The sequence below is a fragment of the Hippopotamus amphibius genome, chromosome 11 (genome assembly GCF_030028045.1).
Source record: "Hippopotamus amphibius kiboko isolate mHipAmp2 chromosome 11, mHipAmp2.hap2, whole genome shotgun sequence".
Lineage (NCBI taxonomy): Eukaryota > Metazoa > Chordata > Mammalia > Artiodactyla > Hippopotamidae > Hippopotamus > Hippopotamus amphibius.
The window spans coordinates 62,194,247-62,208,658 of record NC_080196.1 but is presented as its reverse complement, the minus strand read 5'-3'; the positions used below and the strand labels follow the sequence as shown (position 1 = coordinate 62,208,658).

The 14,412-nt window shown below is 36.4% G+C and overlaps 1 protein-coding gene across 9 annotated transcripts in view; it reads left to right on the top strand.

Annotated features, from left to right (window-relative positions):
- KIAA1328 (KIAA1328 ortholog) overlaps window positions 1-14,412 on the top strand; it is a 403,500-nt gene that overhangs the window by 280,003 nt on the left and 109,085 nt on the right. The window lies entirely within an intron of this gene.

Below are 14,412 nucleotides of genomic sequence, written 5' to 3'. Positions count from 1 at the left end.
ATTTTTAATTAAACTGTTTCCAAATTTCAAAAGAAAAACACTTTTCTTGTAGCAAGTAAAACATCCAAAGACACATTAAGAAAAAATCAGTCATCTTTCATTCACTATCCTGTTCCCTATCCTGACTGTCTTGGTGGAATTAGTATTAGCACCCTGATGTTTATCTTTCTATGCATTTTTTTATGCTTACATGTATTTAAAAATCTATATACATTTGAGATCAAACTGAACACATTACTTGTTAATCTTCTTTTATTCCACTTAATGGTGTTAATGGTCATTTGTCAGGTTCTTAGATGTAGAATTGTGATAAGCAGAATAATTGTCCCCCGAAGACATCTGTATTCTAATCCCTGGAACCTCTGAATATGTTATCTTACATGGCAAAGGGACTTTGCAGGTATGATCAAGGGAACAGACCTTGAGAGAGGGAGATTATCATGGGTTATCTGGATGGGCTCAGTCTAATCACATGGGTTCTGAAAAATGAAGAACCTTTCCTTGCTGTGTCAGAAAGATAAGACAAAGGAGGAGGAGAGATTTGAAGCATGAGAATGACTCAACCTGCCTTTGCTGGCTCTGAAGATGAAGGAAGGATGTGTGATCAGCCAAGGAATATAAGTAGCTTCTAGAAGTTTGGAACAGTCCTCATCTGCTAGCCCACAAGGAAATGGGGATCTCAGTTCTCAAACTGCAAGAAACGGAATTCTGCCAACAACCTGAATGAGCAAGGAAAACAGATCCTCCCCTACAACCTCCAGGAAGGAACATAGCCCCGCTGACACCTCAGTGTTAGCCTGGTGAGACTTCTGACCTACAGAATTATAGGATAATAAATTTGTATTGTTTAAGTCACTGAATTTGTAGTAGTTTATTATACTGGCAATGCAAAGCTAATACAAATACTAACTTACTTCCTATAAATGGAGAGTAGTTCATGGTTTCTATGGAAACATGAAATAATATATACTGTAAGTTATTCAGCACTTCTGTTGTTGGGCATTCATATTGTTTCAAGTTCTTTACCACTGCACAGAATGCTCTAATAAGCATGGCTGTACTTACATTCTTGTGTTCTGGTACTTTTATTTTTTTAGGATAAATTTCCAAAAATGAAATTGCTAGGTCAAAGGCTATTTTTATGTAAGGATATTTTATATAATTTATGATTATAAATTATAATAATCCATGCCAATTTTTTTTCCCAAAAGGTTTTAGCAATTCATACTCACACTTGCAATTTATGAAAGCTTTCATCACTGTTATTCAGGTAGGTGTAGTAAATGCTTTGGAAGCTAGTGCTCCAATCTAAGAGATGGACATGCTTTTAAAGTTTAGTTGCATCTGGGCATGCACGTCCTACATTCAAATAATTATGACAAAAATAAGGTAAGACTATGCACTGCTTCCAAAAAACAATCTTCCCTAATATGCCTTTGATAAGATCATAGATCTTTTAAAATCTTAACATACAGTATAAGAGTTTGAAGAAACTCTGGCTGCTGTTTCCAAAGTCTGATAGTCATTGAGAAGGCAAGAATTCTCACTCAGCAGCCCTTAAATTATTTAATCTAATGTGAGATTAAAAGAAATATAGACAGTGAGTTCATCTGTCTCCTTGATTCATTTGGCTATGGAAATGATGTTGTCTCCACTAACCCCAGAAGGAGGTAGAGGTGAGTCAAGGGAGAATAGCCCACAGCCTTGAGCAGCCTTTGTAGAACTATTTAAACGAAAATGGCTGCTGACTTTTAAAAAGTAATCAAGAATTGTTACAGGAAATGACCTACTTTCTACCTTGCAGGCTCTTTGATTTTGCTAGTAGAACTCCCTAGATAAAATTTAATTTTAAGCTGAATTTTCTTTATTTGCAAATTTAAATTATCTCAGTATTAAAAATACTCTGTGTATTTAAAATATTAAACTTACTCAAGTGAGGCATTAAGAATTTGGAACTAAAATAAATGAGATCATGAGGAAATGAAAAACATATTTTTTATAATTAACAGCTCATTTTGAGTTAATTATATGCAATTAGCAAAATCTAATTGCAATTTATTTTCTATTATCTGTGGGAAAAATCACAGTCAAGGGAGCTTACATTGCTGCTTTCCTGCCTAAATGCTATAGAATGAAATAAATAATATGTGAGGCCTTAATGACAAATAAGAGTAAATAGTAGATTAAAGCTGAGCCAAACCATAGGAAGAGAACTACCACATGAAAGATGGTAGTGACTCAAAAAATCACAAGCAATTCTAATTGTTTATAGGTTCTTGGGTTTGTTTTATAGTTTGTTTGATATTTGTTGGCTATGCAAAAAAGACCCTTATATTATGTTTTGTAATTCTGCAGATTTCTAAAAATCTGACCATTTTTGTAATTTTATATAGTAAGAGCAATTCAACAAAAGTGTTATTAAACATCTGTTTTTTTTAATCTGACTTGCTAACTACTGTAGGAAAATGTAAGAAGCTCCTAGTAGTAGAGTAAAGCAAATATACAAATATTTATCATCTATAAATAATAGAACTATAAAAGAAATACAAAGAAAAAGATTTTTGGAAGAGGTGATATTTAAGATAAGTCCTAAATATCCTAAATAGATATAGGATATCTATGGGTGTGTGTGTGTGTGTTTCTGGTGGGAGAAGACATGGAAAGAGTCTGAGTAAAGGAAGGAAATCACACAATGGGGCACAGCAGTAAGTATGCTTTGGTTTGACCAAAAGAGATAGGGAAAATGAAACCAAGGATTACATTAGTAAATTAGATTAGATTATGAAAGGGTTTAAGTATCAGACCAAAGATTTTGGACCTGTGTGATTGGAATAATAAAAAAGTAATGAAAAGAACTGATTTTGTGATGAAGATTATTAAGTTGATTTTAAACACCATTGGAATAAGAATCAAGAATTCCAGGTTTTAGTCTTTCCAATAATTAGCCATGTGGCTTTAAAGATAATGCTATGTGCCTTAGTCTCCTTGCTTGTAAATGAGAGGTAAACTAGATTTTTACTAAGGGTTTCTTCCATCTTTAACAGTTCATGATTATTGAACAGGTTGGATTTCCAGGCAAAGCTCTCTAGTATATAAGTGGAAATTTAGATCTAAATTTCCTAAGAGAAATTGAGGTTGGAGGTTTAAATTTGAGAGTCATCTGCACTGATGTTGCATTTGTGAGAATAGATATGAATTTCTGAGAAGAAGCTTGGAGAAATGTAAACAGAACCTTAGAAAATGCCTTCATGTGGGAATCTGAAAGAAGAAGAGTGACAATGTGAAAAGTTGACAAAAAAGCAGGTGGGGCAGTGTCATGGAAACAAAGGAGAAAAGGCAGAAATGGTACTTTGGAAAGAAATTTGGTTGAGGGAGTATAATTTTAAGGATAGGAATGACCTAAACATTTTTATAATCTTGGGGAGGTGGCTAGTGAAGGAAGAGACTGCAGAAATTTTTTTTTTTTTAAAGGTGAATTGTGGCTGCTGCTATTATTGTTGCTTATTTATTTATTTGGTTGCACTGGGTCTTAGCTGTGGCAGGCAGGCTCCTTAGTTGTGGCATGTGAACTCTTAGTTACAGCATGCATGTGGGATCTAGTTCCCTGACCAGGGATCAAACCCAGGCCCCCTGCATTGGGAGGGCGGAGTCTTAACCACTGCACCCCCAAGGAAGTCCCATAATTGCAGACATGGAATAATTAATGGAGTATAGTCCTTGAAAAGGCAGGGGGATCAATTCAAATCACTTGTCAATTCCTCAGTTATTTGTGCTAGCTTCTCTTTCTCAGCTTGTACTTGGACCCATACCTTCTTTCTTCTTTCCAGGACCTTTTCTAGGTCCTTGACTTTAAATATCATCCATGTGCTGATGATTGCCAAATTTATCTCTACAGGCCTGATCTTGCCTCCAGTCATTAAACCTACAGATCTTGTCCACACAACTTCCACTAGACTGTCTAATAGACATCTCACAGATCACAAAGCTAAAACAGTAATCTTGTGGGCTCTTTCTACCACCCACTCCACATTCACCCCACCTCAGACTTCTCCATCTCAATAATAAATATTAGCTGCTCATGTCAGAATATGTTCTTGATTTCTCTCCTTCCTTCCTCCTCCTCTCCAGATGATCTATAAGCACATTCTTTTGTTTCTATTCTACCTCCAGAATGTGTGCACTCCTCCCACCACGGTCCAAGCCTGGACTTCTGCAGAGTTTCCTAAGTAGTCTGCTTTATTTCTTTCTGTTCTTACCACCCCTACCCTCCGTTTTCCACAGCAGCTGGAAAAATCGTTCAAAAATAGCAATCTACTTTCTTGCCTTAAACGCTTCAAAGATCTTGTATTGATAGAATAAAATCTGAACTCTTTGGCTGGCTTAGAGTGTTCTACACGATCTGGCTTCTGCTTACCTCATCTCATACCACTCTCCGTCTTAAACATTTAGTGATCCCTACCCCCATTTTACTTAAAATTCAAACTTCCTACCATGACCTTTAGGGCCCTTTATGCTCTACCACCTTGACTTTGCCCTTTCTTTCTTGCATCCTGCGTTCCAGTAACATTGGCCTTGGTCTTCTTTCAGTTTCTAGTGCATGCTGCATCATACATATAGCTGCCTTTAACACTCTTAATCCTGCTCTTCTGAGTATTAACTTACTTAGATGAGAGCTTAAATATCTTCTCCTGAGAGGGTGCTTTCCTCATCATCCCATGTAAAAAGCATGTGTCTCCCGTTGCTTCCTGTTTCAGTACTCTAAATTCCCATATACCAACACCCAACTTTAAGCTTCATGAGTGCATAGATCACAATATGTGTTACAGATGATGTATCTTCTATATGTTATGAAGATTGCGTCTTCAGCATATAGTAGGTGCTTATAAAATATTTGTGGAATGAGTTTTTTTTTTTTAATCTCAATCTTCTCAGTAAAGTATGAAGGGAGATCATCTACTAAGAAAGGTGACAGTAAGTATAGCATCTGGTGGGAAGGATGGAGATACTTGGAATAGCCTCAAAACAAGGTATAGGAAGAAGTCATCAAAAGATGAAGAAGTATTGCATCTATAATGTAGAAATTCTCTCAAATTGATGAGATAAGCTACCCCAAATAGGGAACTCTCAGAAAAATAAACCTCAAATAGCCAATACGTATAGAAAATCTTCTCACAGCTAATCTTGGAAAAGTGAAAATTAAAAACAACAAAAAGAAAATTTTAAAATCAATTTAAATGATTTCAAATCAATAAATTGGCATATCAAGTGTTAACAAGGCTGTGGGGAAACAGCTTCTTTGATACACTGCTGGTAGGAAGGCAAATTGCTAGAGCCACTTTGGTGGTCAACTGGCAATATCATTTTACAGTTATTTTTTATTATCAATGATAATTGACATAACAATTCCCCCTCTGATTATCTTCCCCTACCTTCTGATTTCTCTTCATTTCTTTGCTCTTTGTAACTCATAGATAACCTTTTGGCCTGAAGAATTGCTCATGCAAAAAGAACATTTCTCCTGTTTGTCTTTCAAAATTCTTTAACAACATGACTGACTAACGTGGGTGCAGATTACTGTTGTCTGCCTTAGACGCATTAGACATCATCAGTAAAACTGTAAAATAGGGCTCAGAGACATCACAGTATAAAGTATAACTAAAGTAAAATGAGAAAAAAAAATTGTCCTATTAGTTGAATGTTGCATCACTTCAATAATAGAGAAATTTTCAGGGACTAGACAGTGATCTTCCTATCCCCTCTCAATTTTTTTTTTGAACTATAATATAAAAATCTGTTTCCTCTTAAGCACTTTTTTCTAGACCCACATTTTAATCTTTTTAAATCCTTTGCCTTTTTGTTAAATATAAAAATCATCAGTTAAAATTACCATATAACCCAACAATTCCACCCCCGAGTAACATACATCCACACAAAGACTTCTGTATGACTGCTCATGGCAACATGGTTCAGAATAGCCAAAAAGTGAAGAAAGCCATGTGTCCAGGAGTCAGTGAATAGGTAAACAACTGTCACATATCCATACAATGTAATATGTGGCAGTAAAAAGGAACAAAGTACTAATACATTCTACATCAAGGGTGAACCTTGAAAACATGCTAACTGAAAGAAGATTATCACAAAGACCACAAATTGTGTCTTTCCAATTATATGAAATGTCCAGAAAAGGTAATCTATACACAAAGAATGTAAATTAGCGATTGCCTAGTGCGGGCAGTGGGAATGGGGAGAAACTGCAAAAAGCATGAGGTTTCTTTTTGGGGTGTTGGAACCACCATAAAATTAGATTGTTGTGATAGTTGCATTTACTAAGTGCACCTACTAAACTTACTAAGAATTACTTTATATGGGTGAATTTTGTAGTATATATTTAAATTTATCTGACTAAAACTTTAAAAAATTGTCTTCTGTTGTTAGTATTTTTCAATATTCAAAATAAAGATAGCTAAGGACAACAGAAATGGTACAAAGCTTTGCTTGCTTTCAGACTGCATCAACCTTTCTTTCTTGCTTCTCAAGATTTTTCTGCCCACTTACCGCTTCCTGTAGTTGGGAATTGCTTTATAAAACTTAATTCACCAAGGTGACATCCCATTCTGTATTTATAACAGATACACTGATATGACAGGCAGGAGCAAATACTATTTAGATCCTATTTATGAGACCTATCTCCTGCGAAATAATAATTTTATTTTTTAAAACTGTATATAACCAACAGTTTTTAAGAGATAGGTTGGTGATAAATGTATAATTTACTAAATCAAGCTTTCCTTTTCTTAATGTTAAGCTTTATAGGGATGGAAACACATCCTTGGTCTGGTGCCTGTTCTGTCCATGCCTTACTATGACCTTACGTAGCCTTCAAGAGCAAAGCTTCCTTCTTACATCCCATACTAGGGCCCCTCGTTATTTACCCTTGACACAGACACAGGTTCTCAGATGATAGCTAGTAGATTGAAACATAAGGCTACTTAAAGTTCTCCCAAGCTGTGGTCTAGGCATGATTTGTTACTTTGCAGGCTGATGGCACTAAAATAGGAAAAGACAGACCTTTGCCCCTTGTATATGGTGTAGCATATCTGTAGAATTAGCTTCTTCGTGTGTGGTATCTGCTTGTTCTTGGCTCTGGCTAATTTTTAAATCACATTTGTCATCTTAGTACATAATGAATTTGTGGGATAAACATTTTCTGAACCGGCAAGTCAGATTTTTGAGGGTGTTAGATTATTTGGCTGCATAGCATTTTCCCTGGGGTCTCATTTATATGTGCATTGGGGGTAGAAGATAGAGAGTAGAAAGTAGAAAAATCTCCTGAAGAATATTGGTTAAATACAAGGAGCTGGATAATAAATTATATACGTATTTACACTTTATCAGCTGCACACAAATGAATAAAATGGTGATTTTTCACCTTTCACTCTAACATACTTAGAGAAAACTTTGTGAAAGTAATTTTCTCCCAGCCAACAATATTAAGGGGATTGCGGGGTTGGAAGTATTAGTGCAACTTGCTTTGATAACTTCATTCCCAGATTTATTTGGAAAATAAGAGCTGTTTGATTTCTTTTTAGATAGTAACTGCCTATCCTGATCCAATCTGAAACATATGGGCTCTTGTCACAATATGGAACAGAGGTGGCATGTTGGATAGTGAACATTGTTTCCCAGGAGAGAGAGAAAAACAGTAGTCTTAGAGGTGTCAGTTGGTTTAAAAATATCATTTATTTCTTAGAATTTTTTGCAAGCCGCAATAAACAGAGGTTAGTATAAAGCCTACAACTGCAGATTTAATTATCATATCAAATCTTTGGTAGACTCCAAAGGATTGTTTCTGGGTATTATGACCTAATTGATAAAATATGTCCAGGTCTTGATTCCTTCTTTCTTCCTACAAGTACATAAGATTTTTCTATGAAAGGAAGCTGTAAAAATATTGCTGTGTTTCATTTGTCAAATTGAAGTATTTGTACATGAGATATTTTGCAGTGGGAAGAGGGAGTAAGAGCTAAGACAAAATGGATGGAAGCCAAAAGCATTTTACCAAACACATCACATTGGCATATAAGACGTTTATATGCCTGTAAAAGAGCAGAGGCAGGAAGATAAAGACTAGTGATTATTAGGTCAATTTATTTATTCTTGTTTTCTTGTAGAAGTCCCTAGATTTCTCTCTGAAAGGATATAAAGTTTTTAGGTGCCATAAAAGTTTTTTATTTTTAATTAACAATACTTCAGTTGGCTTTTCTGACTGCCTGGATAGAGTTTAAAAATTGATTTTTGGATTCAGGACAGTTGAATACGCACAGGTCAAACACATAGAAACACAAAAGTTTAAAATCAAGGCATTCTTTTATTTGTAGAGGTGAGTATGTAGGAACTCCTGTGTAGACAGGGTAACTGGGAGGTTATTTGAAGGTAAGATGAAAAGAGATAATGACTGTGTTTCTGAGCATGCATTTTGATCCTAAGATGTCTGAGGATATGGTTCTGACCTTGATTATCCTGTGGTGGTCTGCTGTAGGTGGGTGCTTGTCTCAGAAGAACTGGCTATTACATATGAATGGTGCTAATTTTTGATAATCCTACAGAGAAAATTTTTATATTGAACTCAACTCATTTGTTTTTCTCATTGCTCCTGTGGTGAAGAGGATTGATTTCCATGTTGCTTTTGCTATTTGGCGTTTTCTCCTTTGGTAAACAGTGTGTGCAAGCCTTAATCCTTTAACCTTGAATGTGAACCCTTGGCTATGTGATGGAAAGGGAATCTTTCTTTGTTATGTCATGTGCCATGGTGAAGGATTATATAAGTCAGGGTCAACCAGAGAAATAGAACCAGTAGGAGATATATATTATGAGATGTATTGCAAGGAATTGGCTAAGACAAGTCCAAAGTCCATAAGGAAGGGCAGGCTGGAAATCTCAAGTAAGGGCTGAAGGTACTGTCCACAGTGAGGTTTTTTTTCTTTTTCTTTTTTTCTTTTTTTAATAAATTTATTTATTTATTTATTTTTGGCTGCATTGTGTCTCTGTTGCTATGTGCGGGCTTTCTCTAGTTGTGGCGAGCAGGGGCTACTGTTTGTCGGGGTACACAGGCTTCTCGTTGTGGTGGCTTCTCTTCTACAGCATGGACTCTAGGCATGCAGGCTTCAGTAGTTGTGGCTCATGGGCTCAGTAGTTGTGGCTCACAGGCTTAGTTGCTCTGTGGCATGTGGGATCTTCCCAGACCACAGCTCAAACCTGTGTCCCCTGCATTGGCAGGCAGATTCTTAACCACTGTGCCACCAGGGAAGCCTGGAATTTTTTTTCTTTTTCAAGGAAGCCTCAACTGTGCTTTGAAGTCTTCTCAAGAAATTGAATCAGGCCCATCTAGATTACGTAAGATTTTATGGACCTTAGTCACATCTGTGAAATACCTTCACAACACCACCTAGTTTGGTGTTTGATTAATGAACTGGGGACTGTAGCCTAGCCAAGTTGATATATAAAAAAGACCATCATAGTCCTCCCCTTGTCAACTTGGTACCCACACACATCTGCTTAAACTGTATTTAATCTCTAAATAGAGATAGTAAAAAAGGCATACTCCCACCTAACATGATGCAACTATCTGAAATACAACTGAAAACATCCTTTCCCCAGAAGAGGATGTCAAGTCCTTGGGTGATGGTCACTCTTCTCCTTTATATCCTTTAATTTCAATGCTGTGATGTAAAGTTAATTATTATTAATGCATTTTATGTTAGATGATAAAGAGGTAAGATAGAAAACAAAAATATTTGGCCAATATACATATACAAACATTTATAACAATGTAAGGAAGAAACAGTTTTAACTATTACAGTTCTCGTTTCTGCAACTGACCACATGGCTATAGCTGGTATTTATTTTTTTATTTATTTTTTATTTTTTAAAGCTCTTTATTGGAATATATTTGCTTTATACTCTAGTACCAGTTTTTGAGGTACACCAAAATGAATCAGCTGTATTTATACATATATCCCCATATCCCCTCCCTCCTGCGACTCCCTCCCACCCTCCCTGTCCTGGCCCTCTAAAGCCTCACCCATCATCGAGTTGATCTCCCTTTGTTATGTAGCAACTTCCCACTAGCTATCTATTTTACATTTGGTAGTGTATCTATGTCTATGCAACTCTCTCACTTCATCCCAGCTTCCCCTTCACCCCCCACCCCACCCCAGCACTGTCTCCTCAAGTCCATTCTCTACATCTGCATCTCCACTCTTGTCCTGTCACTGGGTTCATCAGTACCATTTCTTCAGATTCCATATATATGAGTTAGCATACGGTATTTGTTTTTCTCTTTCTGGCTTACTTCACTCTGTATGACAGACTCTAGGTCCATCCACCTCACTACAAATAACTCAATTTCTTTCCTTTTTATGGCTGAGTAATATTCCATTGTATATATGTGCCACATCTTTTTATCTATTTAACTGTTGATGGACAATTAGGTTGCTACCATGTCCTGGCTATTGCAAATAGTGCTGTAATGAACATTATGGTACATGTTTCTTTTTGGATTATGGTTTTCTCTGGATATATGCCCAGGAGTGGCATTTTTAGGTTTTTAAGGAACCTGGAAACTGTTTTCCATACTGGCTGTACCAGTTTACATTCCCACCAACAGTGCAGGAGAGTTCCCTTTTCCCCACACCCTCTCCAACATTTATTGTTTTAGATTTTTTGATGATGGCTATTCTGACCAGAGTGAGGTGATATCTCATTGTGGCTTTGACTTGCATTTCTCCAATGATTAGTGATGTTGAGCATCTTTTCATGTGTTTGTTGGTCATCTGTATGTCTTCTTTGGAGAAATGTCTATTTAGGTCTTCCGCCCATTTGTGGATTGGGTTATTTGCTTTTTTGTTATTAAGCTGCATGAGCTGCTTATATATTTTGGAGATTAATCCTTTGTCAGTTCCTTCATTGGCAAGTATTTTCTTGCATTCTGAGGGTTGTCTTCTTGTCTTGTTATGGTTTCTTTTGCTGTGCCAAAGCTTTGAAGTTTCATGAGGTCCCATTTGTTTATTCTTGATTTTATTTCCATGATTCTAGGAGGTGGGTCCAAAAGGATCTTGCTTTGATGGATGTCATAGAGTGTTCTGCCTTTGTTTTCCTCTAGGAGTTTTATAGTGTCTGGCCTTACATTTAGGTCTTTAATCCATTTGGAGTTTATGTTTGTGTATGGTGTTAGGAAGTGTTCTAATTTCATTCTTTTACATGTAGCTGTCCAATGTTCCCAGCACCACTTATTGAAGAGGCTGTCTTTTTTCCATTGTATATTCTTGCCTCCTTTGTCAAAGATCAGGTGCCCATATGTGCTTGGGTTTACCTCTGAGTTCTCTATTCTGTTCCATTGATCTTCCTTTCTATTTTTGTGCCAGTCCCATACTGTCTTGATCACTGTGGCCTTGTAGTATAGTTTGAAGTCAGGAAGCCCAATTCCACCAGCTCCGTCTTTCCTCCTCAAGATTGCTTTGGCTATTCGGGGTCTTTTGCGTTTCCATACAAATCGTGAAATTTCTTGTTCTAATTCTGTGAAAAATGCCATTGGTAATTTGATAGGGATTGCGTTGAATCTATAAACTGCTTTGGGTAGTATAGTCATTTTCACAATATTGATTCTTCCAATCCAAGAACATGGTATGTCCCTCCATCTGTTTGTATCATCTTTGATTTCTTTCATCAGTGTCTTATAGTTTTCTGCGTACAGGACTTTTGCCTCGTTAGGCAGGTTTATCCCTAGGTATTTTATTCTTTTTGTTGCAATGGTAAATGGGAGAGTTTCCTTAATTTCTCTTTCTGCTCTTTCGTTGTTAGTGTATAGGAATGCAAGAGATTTCTGCGTATTAATTTTATATCCTGCTACTTTACTAAATTCATTGATTAGTGCTAGCAGTTTTCTGGTAGGATCTTTAGGGTTTTCTATATATAATATCATGTCATCTGCAAGGAGTGACAATTTTATTCCTTCTTTTCCAATTTGGATTCCTTTTACTTCATTTTCTTCTCTGATTGCTGTGGCTAAAACTTCCAAAACTATGCTGAATAATAAATGTGAGAGTGGACACCCTTGTCTTGTTCCTGTTCTTAGAGAGGATGCTTTCAGTTTTTCACCATTGAGAATCATGTTGGCTTTTGGTGTGTCATATGTGGCTTTTATTATGTTCACGTAATTTCCTTCTATGCCCATTTTCTGGAGAGTTTTTATCATAAATGGATGTTGAACTTTGTCAAAAGCTTTTTCTGCCTCTATTGAGATTATCATATGGTTTCTATCCTTCAATTTGTTGATATGATGTATCACGTTGATTGATTTGCGTATATTGAAGAATCCTTGCATCCCAGGGATAAACCCCACTTGATCATGGTGTATGATTTTTTTAATGTGCTGTTGGAGTCTGTTAGCTAGTATTTTGTTGAGGATTTTTGCATCTATATTCATCAGTGTTATTGGCCTGTAATTCTCTTCTTTTGTAATATCTTTGCCTGGTTTTGGTATCAGGGTGATGGTGGCCTCGTAGAATGATTTGGGGAGTGTTCCTCCTTCTGCTATATTTTGGAAGAGTTTGAGAAGGATGGGTGTTCGCTCTTCTCTAAATGTTTGATAGAATTCGCCTGTGAAGCCATCTGGCCCTGGGCTCTTGTTTGTTGGGAGATTTTTAATCACAGTCTCAATTTCCGTACTTGTGATTGGTATCTTGATAGTTTCTATTTCTTCCTGGTTCAGTCTTGGAAGATTATACTTTTCTAAGAATTTATCCATTTTTTCCAGGTTATCCAATTTATTGGCATATAGTTGCTTGTAGTAGTCCCTCATGATCTTTTGTATTTCTGTGATGTCAGTTGTTACGTCTCCTTTTTCATTTCTAATTTTGTTGCTTTGCGTCTTCTCCCTTTTTTTCCTTATGAGTCTGGCTAATGTTTGATCAATTTATTTATCTTCTCAAAGAACCAGCTTTTAGTTTTATTAATCTTTGGTCTTGTTTCCTTCCTTTCTTTTTCATTTATTTCTGCTCTGATCTTTATGGTTTCTTTCCTCCTGCTCACTTTGGGGTTTTTTTGTTCTTCTTTCTCTAATTGTTTTAGGTGTAAGATTAGGTTGTTTATTTGAGATTTTTCTTGTTTCTTGAGGTAGGACTGTATTGTATAGCTGGCATTTATAACTACTTCCTTCCGTCACCCATTCCATATTCCCTTTGCTCTCAGCAAACACTTAAGCTAGTTGTGGTTCTTTGTTTGATGGGGTGACCCAAAACTTCACTCCTGAAGGGGTGGACCATTAGCAATCATGTGAATTGGACTCAGTAGCCTCCCATTGACTTGTAATCATAGGACATCCTGAGGGATCTCCTGTATTCCAAACATATTCCTCCTTATCTCCATTGTGTAATAGCAACTCCTTTCGCTCTCAGTAGTTATGATCAATTACCCTATCCTGTATAGTAAACCTTTTATTTGTCTGATAATTCAGAGGCATGAGGAGCCCAAAGTAGTTGGGTGGCAGTCATCTTCCAGTTAAGTGGAATCACTGTGTGTGTCTCCTGGTGGAAACATTCCTCCCTTTGGAACTAAGACTTCTAGACCAATAGACCCTAAGGTCATGGGGAAGGGAAGCAAAAACTTTGCTAATGGATCACTCGGAGAATAGTGAATGGAACCACAAATCTGGTCTCTTTTTCTAAGAGCGTGTTTATTTTTTAAGTATGATAGACCCACAAAATTATGTTAGTTCCTGTTACACACCATAGTGACTAGGTATTTCTATACATTTCAAAATGAACAGCACAATAAGTGTAGAGTGTAGTTACAATGTCACCATACATAGTTATTAACTAGATTCCCTACATTGTTCATTTCAAAACTGTGACTTATTTTTGAAACTGGAAGTTTGTACCTATTAATCTCCATCACCCATTTCTTCCCCACCCCACCCCCACCTTTGATAACCACCTGTTTGTTCTCTGTATCTATAATTCCATTTCTGTTTTGTTATGTTTGTTCATTTGTTTTGTTTTTTAGAATGCACACATAAGTGAAATCATACAGTATTTTTCTTTCTCTGTGTGACTTCTCTAAGCACGGTACTCTCTAGGTCCATCCATGTTGTTGTAAATGAGAAGATTTCATTCTTTTTTATTGCTTTGTAACATTCCATTATGTGTGTGTGTGTATGTGTGTGTGTGTATCTTCTTTATTCAGCCATCTGTTGATGTGCACTTAGGTTTTCCATATCTTGGCTGTCATAAATAATGCTGCAATGAACATAGGAGTGCATGTGTCTTTTCAAATAGTATTTTTGTTTTCTACCCAGGAGTGTAATTGCTTGATCATATAGTAGTTCTATTTTCAATTTATCAAGGAATCGCCACA